Here is a 15,982-nt window from a genome sequence, read left to right on the forward strand (position 1 = left end):
TTTGAGGAGCCATGGTCTTCAAAGGATCTGCAAAGCAGAAGAGAAGGGTGCAATTCACAACATTGGGAAGGCAAAAGCAAAGATGCAAACATGGGAATGTCTTGTTTCAAGGGACAGTGAACAGGTCAGTCTGGTGAAAGCACACTCAAGTGGAGATGCTAATGAGCAGTGGAATCACCAAATAGGCAGGAGGGCGGTGAAAGACCAAAGAGGGGACTGCGAAAATCCAACACACTCAATAATTCACCCTTGAACAACCAAATGTCATCAATACTACATCAATTGTTTTTAGCCTCAGAAGGAAAATAAAAGCCAATTTGCAGTTTTCAGTGATATAGTAAAAGAAGATAGGTTCATTACAGCATTTATCATTCACAACATAGTACTGAACTGTTCTTTTGTTTTTTTAAAAAAATATATTTATTTATTCATGAGAGACACGAGAGAGAGAGAGAGGCAGAGAGACAGGCAGAGAGAGAAGCAGGCTCCATTCAGGGAGCCCGACACCGGACTCGATCCTGGGTCTCCAGGATCACGCCCTGGGCTGAAGGCAGCGCTAAACCGCTGAACCACCCAGGCTACTCTACTGAACTGTTTTATTTTTATTTTTTTAAGATTTTTAAATTTATTTATCCATGAGAAACAGAGAGAGAGAGAGAGAGAGAGAGAGGTAGAGACACAGGCAGAGGGAGAAGCAGCCCGATGTGGGACTTGATCTCGGCTCCAGGATTACGCCGTGGGCCGAAGGCAGGACCTAAACCACTGAGCCACCCAGGGATCCCCCTGAACTGTTTTAAATCTTCATGTTTGTACTGTATATTTTTCAAAATTCATTCTTATGCATATTTTTAATCCTCAGACAAATTCTTGGATGTAGGGAAGGCAGGTATTTATCATCTTAATATTATAAAAAACACGGAGTAGGAAAAATTCATATGGCCTTGACTCACCCATGTTTATTTATATGGGCAATGGTGGACCAAAGAGGCAAACACAGCTCAAACTCCAAGCTTAATTATTTTCTCATTGCACCATGCTGTCTTAAATTGTTGCTAATTCACTTTCATACATTTTGAGCTCAGAGTCCATTGTCATTGACTATGACATCTAAGAAATACACTAATTATGGGAGGAGAATGGTTTATTCAGAACTTTATGATTTTGAAGGAAATATGTGATAATTAAGAAAGATTGGTCATATGAATGGACATTTCTCCAAAGAAGACATTCAGGTGGCCAACAGACATGAAAAGATGCTCAACATCACTCATCATCAGGGAAATGCAAATCAAAACTACAAGGAAAGATCACCTCAAACTGTTAGGATGGCTAAAATAAAAAACTCAGGAAACAGCAAGTGTTGACAAGGACGTGGAAACAAAGGAACACTTGAACACTGTTGTTAAAAATGCAAACAGGTGCAACTACCAGTTTGTGGAAGATAGTATGGAGTTTCCTATAAAAATTAAAAATAGAACTAACATAGGATCCAGTAATTACACTACTGAGTATTTACCCAAAGAATATGAAGATACTAATTCAAAGGAATACACACACCCCTGTATTTATTGCAGCATTATTTATAATAGCCAAATTATGGAAGCAGTCCAAGTGTCCAACAATAGATGAATGGATAAAGATGTGGCATATATACAATGGAATATTATTCAGACATAAAAAATAATTAAATCTTGCCATTTGCAACAACATGGATGGATCTAGTGGGTATAATGTTAAGTGAAATAAGTCAGAGAAAGACCAATATCACATGATTTCACTCATATATAGAATTTAAAGAACAAAGCAAATGAGCAAAGGTAGGAAAAAGACAAACATCTTTAGAGGCAAACCAAAAAATAGAGTCTCAACTCTAGAGAACAAACTGAATATTACCAGACGGGGGGTAAGTGGGAGGGATAGGTGAAATAGGTGAAGGGGATTAAAAGTACACTTACAAGGCTCCTTCCACAGTTTAGCTATTGTGGACATTACTGCCATAAACATCGGGGTGCAGGTGTCCATTGAAAGATGAACGGATAAAGAAGATGTGGTCTACGTATACAATGGAATGTTACTCAGCCATTGGAAACGACAAATACCCACCATTTGCTTCGACGTGGATGGACCTGGAGGGTATTATGCAGAGTGAAATAAGTCAATCGGAAAAGGACAAACATTATATGGTCTCATTCATTTGGGGAATATAAAAAATAGTGAAAGGGAATAAAGAGAAAGGAGAGAAAATGAGTGAAAATATCAGTGAGAGTGACAAAACATGAGAGAACCCTAACTCTGGGAAATGAACAAGGGGTAGTGGAAGGGGAGGTGGGTGGGGGGTTGGGGTGACTGGGTGACGGGCACTGAGGGGGTCACTTGGCGGGATGAGCACTGGGTGTTATGCTATATGTTGGCAAATTGAACTCCAATAAAAAAAAAAAAGAAAAAGAAAAAAGTACACCTACCATGATGAGCACTGAGTAATAATGTACAGAATTGTTGAATTATTGTATTGAACAATTGTAACTAATATAACACTATATGTTAACTATATTGAAATTCAAATTTTTTAAAAAGGAAAGATTGGTCATTTATTCTGCCTTCCTGGATTTTTCAGCTTTAGGAGACATGCCTCTTCTTTTGAGCTAATTTGGATTCTATCCTGCCCCAAAGACAAAAGATAGGCTGTTTGACATCCTGGGGGCATTGTAAGCTGCGATGATTCTATGATTCTTTCCTCTAACAGTTGGCTTGGATGACACTGTCAGGAGTCCAAATCTCTTCTTTAAAGTGCATCAGAGAGAAATGCAGCTGGAGATAAGCAATGTGTATATGTAGAATAACAATGTAAATATTTTATGGGCTGCAGCACAACAGAATTAAATACTTTTGCTTGGACAAATGAATTCCATCTTCAAAGCCACTGCAAAGAAGCTTATGCATTGAGCACAATAATTTTGCAAATAACTGAGCACAGTGTGGTGTTCATATAATCCTGCATTTCTCCAAAATCTTAGCACCTTCTCAGCACTGTCAGAAGCAGCCTTACCTGTTGTTCTTAGGAAGAATCTTTTCTCTTGGCAGCCTGATAGATTATGCAACTCATCTATTTCAGTAATTAGCTAACTGAGTCATATCTGTTTGTTCTTTCTCAACTGTTATGCTTCCATCTACCTTTACTCTCTGAGAAATGTCCAGCTACTACTCCCCCACCTCAAAGTAATGACCCATTTGATTATGACCCAGTTCCCAAAGGTATTCTTATTGACCAATACCATCATCCTTTAGAGTTCATTTTCCAGCCCTCACTGCATACTTTGACCCATGATACTGTCAGACTCAGATGCCAGAAGTGGTTTTTTATTGTTTTTTAGGATTTTATTTATTTTTTTGTGAGAGACAAAGAAAGCGGCAGACACATAGGCAGAGGGAGAAGCAGGCTCCCTGTGAGGAGTCCAGTGCAGGACTCGATTCCAGGACCCTGGGATCACAATTTGAGCCAAAGGCAGACACTCAACCACTGAGCCACCCAGTTGCCCTGCCAAAAGTGAGGTGGGGATAACTTTTAGATAGCAGGAATAACTACCAGAAAGTTAAGGCAGTCCACCTTATATCTATTCTCACTCCTATTCAACATAACACTGGAAGTCTTAAGTTAGAGCAATCAGGCAAGAAAAAGAAATAAAAGACATCCAAATCAGAAAGGGAGAAGTAAAAATATCTCTGTTTGCAGATGTCATGATCTCACACGTAAAAAACCCTGACAGTAACATAAAAAATTAGAACTATTAAACAAATTCAGTACATTTGCAGTGTACAAAATCAACATTCAAAAATCAGTTGTATTTCTTTTTTTTGTAATTAAAATTTATTTTTTAATTTTAATTCCAGTATAGTTACATACAGTATTATATTGGTTTTCAGGGCATAATATTGTGATTCAACAATTCCGTACACCACCCACTACTCATTGTGACAAGTGTGCTCCTTAATCCCCATCACCTATTTCACCCATCCCCCTATCAGCCTCTCCTCTGGTAACCATCAGTTCTCTAGAGTTAAGAGTTTGTTTCTTGGTTTCTCTCTCTCTCTTTTCCTCTTTATTTTCCTTTGCTAGTTTGTTTTGTGTATTAAATTGCACATATGAGCAAAATCATATAGTATTTGTCTTTCCCTGATGAGTTATTTCACTTATCATTATACTCTCTAGCTCCATCCATGTCATTGCAAATGACAAGATTTCATTTTTTATGGCTGAATAATATTCTATTATACATATATACCACATCTTCTTTATCCATTTGTCTATCAATGGACACTTGGGCTGCTTCCATAACTTGGCTATTGTAAATAATGCTGCGATAAACATAGAGGTACCTGTACCCCTTTGAATTAGTGTTTTTGTATTTTGGGGGTAAATACCCAGTAGTATGATTACTGAATCAGAGGGTAGTTCTATTTTTAACTTTTTGAGAAACCTCCATACTGACTTCTACAGTGGCTTCACCAATTTACATTTCCATCAACAATGCAAGAGGGTTCCTTTCTCTCCATATCCTCACCTACATTTGCTGTTTCTTGTGTTCTTTAATTTTAGCCATTTTTTCACAGAACTAAATCTGTTGTATTTCTGTACTATCAACAAACTATACAATACTATCAAACAAATTATCAACAAACTATCTAAAACAATAAAGAAAATAATCTCTTGTATAATAGCATCAAAAACAATAAAATGCTTAGGAATAAATTAAGCCAAGGAGATGAAAGATTTGTATATTGAAAAAAGTTACATATTGATTTAAAAAACACCTGAAGGGACACAGACAATTGGAAATATATTCTGTATTAATGAATTTGGAAGAATTAATATAGTTGAAATTTCCATAATACCTAAAACCACTTATAGGTTCAATGCAATCCCTATCAAAATTCCAGTGTCATTTTTACAGGAATAGAAAAAAATTCTAAAATTAATATGGAATAACAAAATACCCCAAACTGCTAAAACAATCTTGAGAAAGAACAAATTTGGAGGCTTGAAATCATTTTCTAATTTCAAACTACACTACAGAGTTAGAGTAATTAAAACAGTTTTGTACTGACATAAAAACTGACAAACAAACCAGTGGAACAGAAGCAAGAGTCCAGATATAAAGCCACACATATACAGTCAACTAATATTTACAAGGGAGTGAAAAATATTCAATGGGGAAAAGACAGTCTCTACTATTAATAGTGCTGGCAAAACTGGATAACCACATGGAAAAGAATGAAATGAGACCTCTACCTTACATCACTCACAAAAAATCAAAATATATTGAAGACTTAAATGTGAGACCCAACAGCATAAAATTCCTAGGAGAAAACTTAGGGGGAAAGCCCCTTGACGTTGTTCTTGGTAATAATTTCAGGGATATGAAAAGCACCAAAAGCACCAATGATAGTAAAAATAAACAAGTGGGACTATGTCAAACTAAAAAGCTACAAAAGCAAAAGAAACAATTAACAAAATGAAAAGGTAGCTTATGAAATGGGAGAAAAGATCTATAAATCATATATCTGATAAGGAGTTAAATCCAAAATACATAAGTAACTCATACAAGTCAATAGCAAGAAAAATAAATAATCCAGTTTTTAAATGGGCAAAGGACATGAATAGACATTTTTTTTCCAAAGAAGATATACAAATAGTCAACAAGTACGTATAAAAAGTTGCTCAATATCACTAATCATCAGAGAGATGCAAATCCAAATCACAATGAGATATCACATCACATCACACCTGTTAGAATGGCTGTTAACAAACAAACACACACACACACACACACACACACATGCAAAGACATAACAAGTGCTGGCAAAGATGTGGGTGAGAGCCCTGGTGCACTGTTGGTGGGAATGTAAATTGATGCAAGTACTGTAGGAAACAGTGTGGAAGTTCCTCAAAAAATTAAAAATACAACTACCAAATGATCCAGCAATTCCACTTCTGGTATCTATCCAAAGGAAATAAAATCACTATCTCAAGGAGGTATCTGCATCCCCATGCTTACAAGACATGGGAATAATCTAAGCATCCATCAATGAATGAATCAATAAAGAAAAAAATATATATATACACACACATATATATACATGCACATATATACGTATATATAAAATGTATGATATACATACAATAGAATATTATGTAGCCATAAAAAAGGAAGAGATCTTGTCATTTGTCATAATCCTTGTTGGTTTCCTGAGAAGGTGAGGGGTAGAGGACCCAAAGACCACATGGAGGCATTGGACTTAGATTTTTTTTTTTAAGGCACAGATGTAGCTGGGTATAGCTATTTGTTGGATATTAGCAAAGTGTGAGAGTATCTCTCCAGTAAATTCTTTTTTCTCTGTAAAGTAAAAGACAATGGTGAGGGATTGGATAGGAGGTCACGTCAGAAGTAATTAAAAATTTGGAAGCAAGGAAAAGGTAATTGGGCAACAACATGGGAAAGAGAGGGCAGGAAGACCAGAGAACAAGATACACAAAATATGAAAGTTTTCAGTCTTTTTTCCTCCTTTTTCCAGGTTTATTGAAATATAATTGACATATAACACTGTGTAAGTTAAAAATATATATGTATATAAAGAAAACTCATAGTAAGATAAGAATAAATAGGAGCTTCGTCAATCTAATAAAGAATATTTACAAGAAAAAAATTAAAAATAAAGTGTGCAATGTGATAGTTTGATATATATTGCAAAATGATCATCACAGTAAGATTAGTTACCACATGCATCACCTCACACAGTTACCTTCCTGTGTATGTGTGTGGTGAGAACTTTTAAGACTTTTTCTCTTAGCAGTTATCAAGTATACAATACAATATTGTGAACTAGAGTCACCATGCTGTACATTACATCCCCAGAACTTACTCATTTATAACAATCCCCTCACCCAAACCAACCCCTGGTAACCATCCCTTTATGAGTTTGGGGTTTTTTGTGGGGTTTTTGTTTGTTTTTTAGGTTTCCTGTTTCTCTGAGTTTGTTTTGTTTAGATTCCACATATAAATGAGATTATATACTATTTGTCTTTCTTTGTCTGGCTGATTTAACTTTTCTTAATGTCCTCAAAGTTCATTCATGTTGAAGCATATGCAGAATGTACTTTTTAAGGGCTCAATAAAATTCAATCATATGTATATACAACATCTTGCTTATTTAATAGTCTTCTGTTGATGGATACTTGGATTGCTTTCATTCTTTGGCCATTGTGAATAATGCTGTTATAAACATGAGGACATTATGCTAAGCAAAATAAATCAATCAGAGAAAGGCAATTATTATATGATCTCACCCATATGTGGAATGTAAGAAACAAATCAGAGGATCATAAGGGAAGGGTAAGAAAAATGAAACAAAATGAAATCAGAGAATGAGGCAAACCATGAGATTCTTAATCATAGGAAGCAAACTGAACGTTGCTGGAGGGGAGGGAGGTGGGGGATGGAGTAACCGGGTGATGGGTATTAAGGAGGGCCTGGGGTGTAATGAGCATTGGATATCATATACAACTGATGAATCACTCAACTCTACCTCTGAAACTAATAATACACTACATGTTAATTAATTGAGCTTAAATTTTAAAATAAATAAATAAATAAATCAGGAAAAATACAAATAGCTATATAAATATCTCTTTGGAATCCTGTTTTCAATTCTTTTGAGGATACACCCAGAAGTTGAATTGCCGGATCATATGATAATTCCATTTTTAATTTTTAAATAAACCACATACTATTTGGCTGTACCATTTTACATTCCCACCAACAACACATAAGGGTTCTAATTTTTCCACAGTCTTACTTAGATCAGTTATTTTCTGTTTTTGTTTTCTTTTGTTTTGTTTTTATAGTAGATATTTTATTGGATTTGAGGTGAGATATCTCATTGCATTTTAATTTTTATTTCCTTATCTTTTAATAAAGTCAAAAATCTTTTCATTTTGACCATTCTCTTAGTGAACACTCGCAAGTTTATTCCCATTTTTAGTTTCAGCTGTACCATGCATATAGATTTGCAGTTCTTTTTATATGTTGGATATCAATCCTGTCCTATTGCTATAAATTTCATCTCTCAGTTTGTAGCTTAATTTCGCTTTCTTTATACTACATTTTTTAGAAATAGAAATTCTTAATTTTAAATATACTTTTTAGAGATTTTATTTATTTATTTGAGAGAGAGTGAGCGAGAGAGAGAGAGAGAGAAGGAGTAAGGGGAGGAGCAGAGGGAGGAGAAGCAGACTCGCTGTGGAGCAGGAAGCCTGACATGGCACTCTATCCTGGGACTCTGGGATCATGACCTTCATGGACTGAGAGTAAGGCAGATGCTTAACTGACTGAGCTGCCCAGGCATCCCTAAAATATACGATTTAATGAATATTTTTCCTTACTACAAAATTGCAGGTCTGAATTGTTTAGAAAAACTTTCCTGGGTGGCTCAGCAGCTGAGCATCTATCTGCCTTCAGCTCAGGAAGTGATCCTGGAGCTCTGAGATTGAGTCCTGCATGGGCTCCTGCATGGAGCCTACTTCTCTCTCTGCCTATGTCTCTGCCTCTCTCTGTGTCTCTCATGAATAAATAAATAAAATCTTTAAAAAAAAAAAAACTTTCCTATCCAAGACTCAAAAAACCAAGAAGTCTTAAAGTGTCTTAAATTGTCCTTAAAAGTTTTATACTTTTAAATTTCATACCAGAATCTTTGATTTATTTGTAATGAACTTTGTTTATGATGTGAAAGAGATTCGATCTCATTTTTATGCATAAAGATATTGCATTATCCGAGCAATCTTTATTGAAAAGACCTTATTTTCTACTTTGAAATTCTGTTATGCACCAAATGTAAATATGCATGTGGGTTTATGGCCTCCTTCTTCTGTAGTGCCAGTTAATGGTTTATTTTTTCTATATTTGGGCCAACTCTCCAATATTATTTAATTACTATAGATTTGTTTATTTTTTCAGATTTTTATTTTATTATTATTTTTAATAAATTTATTTTTTATTGGTGTTCAATTTGTCAACATACAGAATAACACCCAGTGCTCATCCCGTCAAGTGACCACCTCAGGGCCCGCCACCCAGTCACCCCCACCCCCCGCCCACCTCCCCTTCCACCACCCCTAGTTCGTTTCCCAGAGTTAGGAGTCTCTCATGTTCTGTCCCCCTTTCTGATATTTCCCACTCATTTTTTCTCCTTTCCCCAAGAAGTTCATCCGGCACCAGTCAGACCGATATGTCAAAATTAAGCGCAACTGACGGAAACCCAGAGGCATTGACAACAGGGTAGCAGAAGATTCAAGGGCCAGATCTTGATGCCCAACATTGGTTACGGGAGCAACAAGGAAACAAAGCACATGCTGCCCAGTGGCTTCCGGAAGTTCCTAGTCCACAACTCAAGGCGCTGGAAGTGCTGCTGATGTGCAGCAAATCTTATTGTGCAGAGATTGCTCACAGTGTGTCCTCCAAGAACCGCAAAGCCTTTGTGGAAAGAGCAGCCCAGCTGGCCATCAGAGTCCCCAATCCCAATGCCAGGCTGCATAGCGAAGAAAATGAATAGACAGCTTATGTGCGTGTCATATTTGTGTTGATAAAACCATAAAACTACAAGAAAGAAAAGTCCTCAATAACATTATTAGATTCATTTGTTAGCACTTATATTTTTATGTTATTGCAAATAATATAATTTTTAAATAAACAATTTCTAACTCTTGCTGGAGTAGAGAAAAGCAATTGATTTTTTATGTTGATTTGTACTGGGCAAACTTGCTAATTCCTCATTTAAGTTTTCAAGGTTGGAAATACATCATTTGCAAATAAGAACAGTTTTGGGGACACCTGGGTGGCTCAGAGGTTGAGCACCTGCCCCTGGCTCAGGACGGGATCCACCGTCTCAGAATCGAGTCCCACATCAGGCTCCTTGCCTGGAGCCTGCTTCTCCCTCTGCCTACGTCTCTGCCTTTCTCTCTGTGTGTCTTTCATGAGTAAATAAATAAAATCTTTTTAAAAAAAGTTTTGTTTCTTTCTGTGATATCTTTACATCAGCATTTCTTTCTCTTACTTTATCATGCTATGTAGGTTTCCAGTACATTGTCTAGAAGTAGTGACTGGGATTTATTTTAACATTAGTTCATAAAGCATAATACCCATATATGTATGATTATATATGTACAAAATTGTATAATCTTTTAGGGTATATTTATTATATATTTATGTTTATATATATAATCTGTATATGTATATATAAATATATATAAACATAAAGATTATACTTTGTCATATATATGCATTACTCTTTATATGTATATTACTCCTTATCAGGTTGCAGAAACTCTTAATACTTGTTTTCTAACATTATTTTCTAAATAATTTCTACAATGAGTGGATGTTGGATTCTATTTATCAATTTTTCCATCTTTTGAGATAATTATAATATTTTCCTCTTTGAATCTATTAACTTGGTGAATCTAATTATCTTTAAACATCTCTGGCATTCTTCAGATAAATACAAGTTTGCTTATTTTCCTGTGCTATTATTTTAGTTAGAATTTTTAATCTAAGTTTATAAATGAGATTGGCTTATAGTTTTCCTTTCCCATACTTGTCTTTGGTATCAAGGTTATGCCAGCCTCATAAGATGACTTAGGGAGTCTTTAGTCTGTTGTGTGGGTATATTATGAATACTTCTGTAATATTGAATTTTTTTATTAAATTTTGGTGGTGCATTGATAAAATCAACTAAGCCTGATGTTTTCTGTAGAGGAAACTAAACTATTAACTATTAATTTGATAACCATTATAAGGTAATATGATTAATCAAGGAGACTTTTTCTTTTAAATTGGTTTCACAATATCTATATATACCATAAGAAATCTAGATTTTCAAATTTGTTGAACCAAATTTGTGTATGGTATCTTCTTCATGTTTTTAATTATGTAGAATTTGTAATTACACCTATTTTTTTATTCTAAATATTATCACCTTCTCTCTTTTGATCAACTGCCCATCAGATTTGTCAATTTTGTTAGACTTTTCAAAGAATCAATTTTACATTTGTTAATCCACTCTATGTATGTATCTTTTCCCTTTCATTAATTTTTTTTTCATTCCTTTTTGCTTCTTGTACTTTCCATTAGAGTCATTTTTCTTCTTACTGAAGTACATTCTTTAGTACAGGTCTTTTGGCATTGAACTTACTGTTTTTGTTTGAAAATGTCTTTACCCCTACTCTTGAATGTATTTGGGGTTAACAGTTATTTTCTTTTGGCTTTCCATTGTAATATATATATATATTAATATATTATAATATATTATATTAATATATAATATATATATTACAGCTTTTATTGTGTTTATTGAGAAATCCTATGTTGGTCTTATTGTTGTTCCTTTAAAGGTAATATGTCTTCATAATAACAAGTGCCCTCCTTAATACCCACCACCCATTTAGTCCATCATAAGTTGTGAATCACTAAATTCTACTCCTGAAACCAATATTACACTATATGTTAACTAACTAGAATTTAAATAAGAATTTGAAATAAACAAAATCTAAAAAATAGTAAAGGTAATATGTCTTTTTTTCTCTTGGTACATTTACAATTTTGTCTTTAGTTTTCTTAAGTCTCCCTCTGGTGAGCTCACATGTGGATTTATTTTTGTTTATTCATTTTATATAAGTTATTAGGCATTTTGAATATGTGGACTAATGTCCTTCATCAGCCTTTTTCTCTTCAGATACTATTACTACCTCTTTCACCACCTGCCCCTTCTGGAACTCTATTCTCTAAATTTCTTAATCTCTTTTCCATATTTTCCACCTTTTTGTCTTTCTGTTACATTTTAAATCATTTTTAATCCATTTTCTCCCTTTATTTTAGTAACTTAGTACTTCGTTACTTACTTTAGTAACTTAGTAATTAGTATCTTACTCTTTCTCCCTTTACCTGAGTAAATCCCACATCCTATACCTCTACTGTGAATCCCACCTATTTAGTTTTATTTCTAGTTATTATGTTTTTTGATTCCAGGAATTTTATTAGTTCTTTACAATCTGCTAAATTACTTTTTAAGTAATTTTTGCTACTGGAAGGCAATTGCATACTTTTATATTTTTTGGCCAAAATAAGGCATAGTTCTTTTACAATCTGTGTCTAATAATTCTAATATCTAAAATCTTCATGGGTCAGTTCCTGTTGTCTGTCATTTTTCTTCTAATTCTGTACCTTATTACCCTGTACCTTTTTTTGTGCTTTACTGTGTTTTACTGTGTATTGTTCACTATTCTTAGAAAAGGCCGTTGGGGTGGGGGGATTCTTTGAGGCCTAGGATAAAGAGTATCATCACGCAGAAAGTATTTTTGTCTGTTTTTCCAGGATATGGGAGCATTACCATCTTAGATCCACTTCAACCAAGTTCACTGCTTTGGTTCCCTGGACCACCTTGATGGCACCAATGCCAGCCTCAAATACCTGGCCAGGTCATCCTGTACCCACAAGATAAAGACATGTTTATTTCCCTCACCTCTGTTCCTCTTCCCACTTTAACATCTGTGCACTCTCCCTGGAGCTGGACTTATGATAGGCTTACTTCTAGTTTCTCTTACTCTGGCATCGTATCCATTTGGATTGGATCTTAGCTAAAAAGAGAGGATTCCCTGTTAGACAGGGAATTCACCTGGAGTAAGACAAAATTCTTGACTCATTTCCCCTTTATCCCTTATGTCTGCCAAAACTGAAGCTCAGGATCAAGAACACTGTCAAAGCAACTTTCGAGCTCATCTTATCTCTCTGTTTCTCAATTTCTCTTAGATGTTTTCTGGTGTTGATTATTTATCTTGTCAGCAATTTTTGTTTTTAAAGACACTTTTTAAAATTGTAGTCAATTTTTTTTATTCTGCTTAATGGAAGAGTTGGTTCAAACAACTTAACATGCTGTAGAAATTGGAATTAATCACCATCTCTTCTCTCACTATTGTCCAAAGAACAGAATAAATGAATTTTTAAAAGTCCCTTCAGAAAGGTTATTATTACTCCTGAAAATCAATGTTGTAGAGAAGATATCTCTCAAAAGAGAAGGGAAACAAATGAATAGGAGATAAATGAAAAAGTCTCTGATTTTGAATGTGTCCTTATAATATATGTGGTTAATAAGTGTCACTGGAAGAACAGAAAGGAAAGAACAAAGGGAGGAAAAAACAACGGAAAAAGAAAATATAGGTACAAATAGATACCCATCACCCACTTTAAAGTCTGATAGAAAACCAAAATTACCAGTGGCCTTACACCATTATTTCATGCCAAAAGTGAATCAGCATGTCTCAATAAACAGACCATATCGTATCATGATTCTATCCTGTTACTCTGATTAAATATTTGTAAAGTGCTTATGTAAAGTTTATTAAATGCCCTTGCAAATCTAAGATATTGACTTAAATTACAATGGATTGTAGGCAAGATAGATGGAAGAATTTCCTGGAAGTGAGTATTCTTAAACCAGAAAACACAAACATTTGGTGGAATCTCCTTCACAGATGGAAGTTAAGCTTTTCCATGATTCCATAATTCTCTCCCTGAATTATATATATATATATATATATACATATAATATAATTTTTTGAAGGGAAACTAACATTTATTGAGTGCCTATTGTGTTTATCTGGCCTTGTGCAAGGAGTTTTCACCTACAACATTCCACTTAATCCTCACACCAACCCTGTGAGGTAGGTATTGAACTCATTTTTGTCCCATGAGAAATATGAGGCTCAGAAAGGTTAGGTAGTTTGTCCAAGGTCACACAACTAGTAACTGATGGAGCTGGGATTGAGCACTGAGTCCCAGTATATATATATATATTAATATATATATCACAATCAGTGTTCTCCTGCAGGAAGAATGGGAATGGGCAAAATGCCCTTGGAATTTCATTACAATTTAATGATTCTAGTAATCTAACTCTTTGGAAATCAAAGGCTAAACCTCAATTTGGGTCAAAAGGAAATCTTCCTAAGAGGCTATGAGGTTGTTTTTAATAGCTCTGGGTAATGGAGGAAACCCCTGACATTGTCTTAAGCTCAAATTTCATTGTCACTAAGGCTGCTGCACCAAAATGGCATTTTAAAGAGTCTTAAAATAAGTGCCTATTTGAAAAATTAGTAAAAATCAGCCTACATTCTGAGATTTTCTGAGCTCCTTGGGTCTTTGAGTTTATTTTATTATAATAACATAGTGTCTCTTTTGCATATTTTTGCTGGCATTTCATTTTGGCAACGTCTTCTTCATCCATCTTCTTGGGTCTGCTATTGTTGGTGGGAAGGGTTTTGGCTTTGATCAATGGGTTCTTGTTGCAAAAGGGCAAGAGTTTTCTTGGACACCTGGAACATCTTTTCCCTGGAGACCAGAAGGCTTTACTACCAACATGTTACAGTTTCAATGTTACAAATAGACTTGGAAAGTCTCTGGGCCTGAAAGATTTTGCACAAACCTGTGAAATCTATGTACACCCTTTGAGACCTTGAGATCTTCTTTGGGATTGGTAACATCTGCTATGCTGTTGTCCCTACCACCCATTCTCTCTCATCCAATCTGACATATCACTGTCAGATTCATATTCTTGAAGAAGTTCTGAGCAAGTCGTTTTCTTTTCATTTTAAAGATTTTATTTATTTATTTGAGAGAGAGAGAGAGAGGGAGGGAGAGAAGGAGCAGGTGAAGGGAGGAGGGGCAAAAGGAGAGGGAAAAGCAGACTTCGCACTGAGCAGGAAACCCAACCTCACACTGGGCTCAATCCAAGGATCCTGAGATCATGACCTGACCCAAAAACAGATGCTTAACCTGCTGAACCACCAAGATGCCCAAGTCTTTTTATTAATTAAGAAAATCTCTTGGCTATTTCTAACTTTTTGAGGTTCCATTCATCCAATCTTATTCCCCACTTCTGCTGCTTGGCTCCTCACCCACCACTCATTCAGGTCAGTTTTTCCACTCTCCCTGTTCACACCACATTCACCTTCATTTCCACCTTTGATCTTAGAAAGGGATGAGCACTGATTCAGGACTTCCCTGATCCCTCCCTCCTTTCCATGTCCATCTCTCCTTTTTACCTCCTGCACTGACCCCCAATGCTGCTCTCATCAGAACCAGAATTGCCATCTCTGATTCTTGGTTATCATCCTGAGCAGTGTCTTAAAAATACTAGCCTGCAAAAGAATGTAGTGAATATTTACCATCTCCCGCCTTCTCTTTCCCATCCCCATTCCTCAGATATAATAATGACAGAAGCTATTAAGTATTTGAATTGTTTCCTTTCATTCTTGCCACATCTCATTTTACTGATGAAGAAAACAAAATTCAGAGGAGTTAATTTCTTCTCAGTCACTCACTCAGCTGTGGAGTTGAGATTCAAATCCAGAAATGTCTGACTCCAAAGCAACTACACTTTAAAACTTTTTGATGAGAGGAGAATCTTACTCCTCTCTACCCCTTTTCTTTTCCTTCTTTCCAAGAGTGCCTAGTATATAAGTTAGTTCTTTAAGATACAATGTAGTATAAAACAAAGAGACAAGCTTTGGATCATGCAGACCCAGAGTTGGAATTACAACCCTTCTGTCCCTTGATTTTTCATCTCCTAACATAAGGTTGCAATGCCCTAGAATACAACACAGGGCATGGTGTACTGACATTCAGCAGATACATGTTGATTCATTTTCCCCTCTTTCTTTTTCTTCTTTATCTTACTCCCTCTTTTTCTTCATTTTCTTTGATTCTGTCTAAACTGATCAAAATATCAAGGGCTATTCGGGGACAATTGGGAAAAATTTGAATACTGGATATTTATTGGTATAATAGAATGATCCTGATTTTTAGGTATAATAATTATTCCAAAGTAGAGTTTTTAAAAAAGAATCTCCCCTTTTTAAAGATACTTTTGAAGTGTTTGT

This window comes from Canis lupus, chromosome 25 (genome assembly GCF_048164855.1).
Source record: "Canis lupus baileyi chromosome 25, mCanLup2.hap1, whole genome shotgun sequence".
Classification (NCBI taxonomy): domain Eukaryota; kingdom Metazoa; phylum Chordata; class Mammalia; order Carnivora; family Canidae; genus Canis; species Canis lupus.